This window comes from Mustelus asterias, unplaced genomic scaffold, assembly GCF_964213995.1.
Source record: "Mustelus asterias unplaced genomic scaffold, sMusAst1.hap1.1 HAP1_SCAFFOLD_3386, whole genome shotgun sequence".
Lineage (NCBI taxonomy): Eukaryota > Metazoa > Chordata > Chondrichthyes > Carcharhiniformes > Triakidae > Mustelus > Mustelus asterias.
The window spans coordinates 1-4,670 of record NW_027593331.1 but is presented as its reverse complement, the minus strand read 5'-3'; positions in this window follow the sequence as shown (position 1 = coordinate 4,670).

Here is a 4,670-nt window from a genome sequence, read left to right as displayed (position 1 = left end):
TTTAAGACTTGATTAGCTGTAAAGACTCACATTCCAATCATTATTCATGTAAATTGAGATTGTGTCTTTGTGCCCTGTTTGTGATCAGAACTCCCACCCACCTGACGAAGGAACAGCCTGTTCCGAAAGCTAGTGGCATTTGCTACCAAATAAACCTTTTGGACTTTAACCTGGTGTTGTTAGACTTCTTACTGTGTTCACCCCAGTCCAACGCCGGCAGCTCCACATCATGCCCATCAAACACTCCCAGGACAGGTACAGCACGGGGTTAGATTCAGAGTAAAGCTCCCTCTACACTGTCCCCATCAAACACTCCCAGAACAGGTGCAGCACAGGGTTAGATACAGAATATGATTGTGTACAATATTGGGTCACCGTTGATTTGAGCATTTTGAACTGTGTTGGGGAACAGACACTGAATACATTGAAGAAATGCTGTATCCGTGTTCAGTCTTCTCTCCTTTTTCCTCTCTCTGGATCTTCATTGGATCCCCTTTCTCTCCAGATCCTTACTGGATCCTCTATCTCTCTCTCTCTCTTTGTGTCCTCACTGGATTCCCTCCCTCTGGATCCCCTCTCACTGGATCCCCCCTATCTGGTTCCTATCTCACTGGATCCTCTCTCACTGCATCACCTCTCTCTAGATCTGCTGTCTCTGGATTGCCTTTCTCCGGATCGCCACTCACTGGATCCACTCACTCGGGGTCCTCACTGGATCCCTTCTCTCTGGATCCCCTCACTTTGGATCCCCTCACTTTGGATCCCGTCTCTCTTGATCCCCTCTCAATGGAGCCCCTTTATCTAGATTCGCTAAGAACAAGAACAAAGAACAAAGAAAATTACAGCACAGGAACAGGCCCTTCGGCCCCTCCGAGCCGGCACCGACCATGCTGCCCGACTGAACTAAAACCCCCGACCCTTCCGGGGACCATATCCCTCTATTCCCATCCTATTCATGTATTTGTCAAGATGCCCCTTAAAAGTCACTATCGTATCTGCTTCCACTACCTCCCCCGGCAGCGAGTTTCAGGCACCCTCTCACTGGATCCCCTCGCACTGGATCCCCTATCTCTCGATCCTCTCCCTGTGGAGCCTCTCTCTCTGAATTCCCTCCCTGTGGATCTCCTCTCTCTGGATCCCATCGCTGTGGATCCTATCTCTCTGGATCTACTCGGACTGGATCCCCACTCACTCTATCCCCTCCCTGTGGATCCCCTCTCTCTGGATCCCCTCCCTGTGGATCCCCTCTCTCTGGATCCCCTCCCTGTGGATCCCCTCTCTCTGGATCCCCTCCCTGTGGATCCCCTCTCTCTGGATCCCCCCTTTCTGGATCTGTTCCCCTGTGGATCCCCTCTCTCTGGATCCCCTCTCTTTGGATCCCCTATCTCAGAATCCCCTCTCACTGGATCCCCTATCTCTGGATCCCCACTCTCTGAATCCCCTCTCTGTGGATCCCATAGAATCATAGAATCATAGAAACCCTACAGTGCAGAAGGAGGCCATTCGGCCCATCGAGTCTGCACCGACCACAATCCCACCCAGGCCCTACCCCCACATATTTTACCCACTAATCCCTCTAACCTACGCATCACAGGACTCCAAGGGGCAATTTTTAACCTGGCCAATCAACCTAACCTGCACATCTTTGGACTGTGGAAGGAAAACGGAGCACCCGAGGAAACCCACGCAGACACGAGGAGAATGTGCAAACTCCACACAGACAGTGACCCGAGCCGGGAATCGAACCCGGGACCCTGGAGCTGTGAAGCAGCAGTGCTAACCACTGTGCTACCGTGCCGCCCATCTCCCTGGATCCTGTCATTTTGGATCCCATCTCCCTGGATCTACTCCTTCTGGATCCCCACTCACTAGGTCCCCTCCCCGTGGATCCCCTCCCTGTGGATCCCCTCTCTCTGGATCCCCTCTCTCTTGATCCCCTCTCACTGGATCCACTCCCCTGTGGATTCCCTCTCTCTGGATCCCCTCTCTCTGGATCCCACCTTACTGGATCCCTTCTCATTCGGGCTTCACGGTAGCACTCTGGTTAGCACTGCTGCTTCACAGCTCCAGGGACCTGGGTTCGATTCCCGGCTTGGGTCACTGTCTGTGCGGAGTCTGTACATTCTCCCCGTGTCTGCGTGGGTTTCCTCCGGGTGCTCCGGTTTCCAAAGATGTGTGGGTTAGGTTGATTGGCCCAGCTAAATTGCCCCTTAGGGTCCAGGGATGCGTAGATTAGAGGGATTAGTGGGTAAATGCGAGGGTTAGAGGGATTAACAGGTAAATAGGTAGGGATACGGGGATAGGGCCTGGGTGGGATTGTTGTCGGTGCAGACTCGATGGGCTGAATGGCCTCCTTCTGCACTGTAGGGGTTCTATGGTTCTATGTGGATTCCCTGCCTGTGGATCCCCTCTCACTGGATCCTCCCTCACTGGATCCCCTCTCTCTGGATCCCCTCCCCGTGGATCCCCCTCACTGCACCCCTCTCTTTCAATCCCCCCTCCCTGTGGATCCCCTCACTCTGGGCCCCCTCTCTCTGGATGGATCCCCTACCTGCGGATTCCCACTCTCACTGGATCCTCACTGGGCTTCGGGATTCATAGTAAGAAGTCTCACAACACCAGGTTAAAGTCCAACAGGTTTATTTGGTTGCAAAAGCCACTCGCTTTCGGAGCGCTGCTCCTTCATCAGGATGGTGGGAATTCTGATCACAAACAGGGCACAGAGACACAAACTCAATTTACAGAATAATGATTGGAATGTGAATCTTTACAGATAATCAGGTCTTAAAGATACAGACAATGTCTGTACCAAATAGCCCAGCTGGGGCGGCACGGTAGCACAGTGGTTAGCACTGCTGCTTCACAGCTCCAGGGACCTGTGTTCGAATCTCGGGTCACTGTCTGTGTGGAGTTTGCACATTCTCCTCGTGTCTGCGTGGGTTTCCTCCGGGTGCTCCGGTTTCCTCCCACAGTCCAAAGATGTGCAGGTTAGGTTGATTGGCCATGCTAAAATTGCCCCTTAGTGTCCTGGGATGCGTAGGTTAGAGGGATTAGCGGGTACATGTGTAGGGATATGGGGGTAGGGCCTGGGTGGGATTGTGTTCGGTGCAGACTCGATGGGCCGAATGGCCTCTTTCTGTGCTGTAGGGTTTCTATGATTTCTATGATTGACCTGAGCCTGGGGTGAGACCTCCCACTGTGTTCCCCAGTCCAACACCAGCAGCTCCACACCGGCACTCCGGGATCATTCCAGAGAATGGGAAAAACCACTTTCCCCGCCCACCCCTACTCAGCTTCCACCAATCACAATGCCCCCATCCACAGACTCTGCAGCGATTGGCTGCTCCCGTTAACCAGGAAACAAAGATCCAATCAAGTAAGCGCTGAACGCAGAGGCGCCTTTCATTGGCTCCCAGTCAGGATACGGAGAGCTCCCATTGGTCCGGAGGAGGGAATCTGCCCCCGACAGAAGGGAAGCGAAACCGGAGCCGAAACCCGGGCGGATCCCCCTGGATCCGGGATCCACTGCGGGAGCGGGAGGTGAGCGGGGAGACCCGGGGGGGAGGGAGAGGGTGCCGGCGGGGGGGAGGGAGAGGGAGCCGGCGGGGGGGAGGGAGAGGGAGGCGGGGGGGGGGAGGGAGAGGGAGCGGGGGGGGGGAGGGAGAGGGAGCGGGGGGGGGGAGGGAGAGGGAGCGGGGGGGGGGGGGGGAGGGAGAGGGAGCGGGGGGGGGGGGGAGGGAGAGGGAGCGGGGGGGGGGGAGGGAGAGGGAGCGGGGGGGGGGAGGGAGAGGGAGCGGGGGGGGGGGGGGAGGGGGGGGGGGGGGGGGGGAGGGGGAGGGGGGGGAGAGAGAGAGAGGGGGGGAGAAGGGGAGCCGCTCCCACCGTCACATTGCAGCAACAATGTCTCACTGTGTTTCCCCAGTCCAACGCCGGCATCTCCACCTCACATTGTAGCAAAACAGGGCGGGGAATGTTACAAATATCGCAACATTGTAACACTGAAACTGACCAACAGGTATTGGCATGGTGACACTGGGCAGTGAAACTGGCTGGAATTGGCATGGTGACACTGGGCAGTGAAACTGGCCGGAATTGGCATGGTGACACTGGGCAGTGAAACTGGCCTGGAATTGGCATGGTGACACTGGGCAGTGAAACTGGCTGGAATTGGCATGGTGACACTGGGCAGTGAAACTGGCCGGAATTGGCATGGTGACACTGGGCAGTGAAACTGGCCGGAATTGGCATGGTGACACTGGCAGTGAAACTGGCCGGAATTGGCATGGTGACACTGGGCAGTGAAACTGGCCGGAATTGGCATGGTGACACTGGGCAGTGAAACTGGCCGGAATTGGCATGGTGACACTCGAGGGAGATAGACCGAGGTTGGCCCAAAAGGCTCCGAACCAATAATCACCCCGAGGGCTCCAAGCAAGGAGTGGGATCTTACTGTGCAGAAAGTGTTTGTGGAACTTCCTGAAGTGGGAAGGATTTGTTTGTCAGATGCTTTGCTGGAAATACATACAAGGACATAATCTAAATAATAACGTCTCACTCCCTTCCACCAAGGACCCTATCAAAGTCAGCATGGCGAGTAAGGATGAGAATGTCTTGGCCAACATTAACAGCGCTTTCTTGAAACACACAAAGGTTGAGGAAGTCAGAGGGAC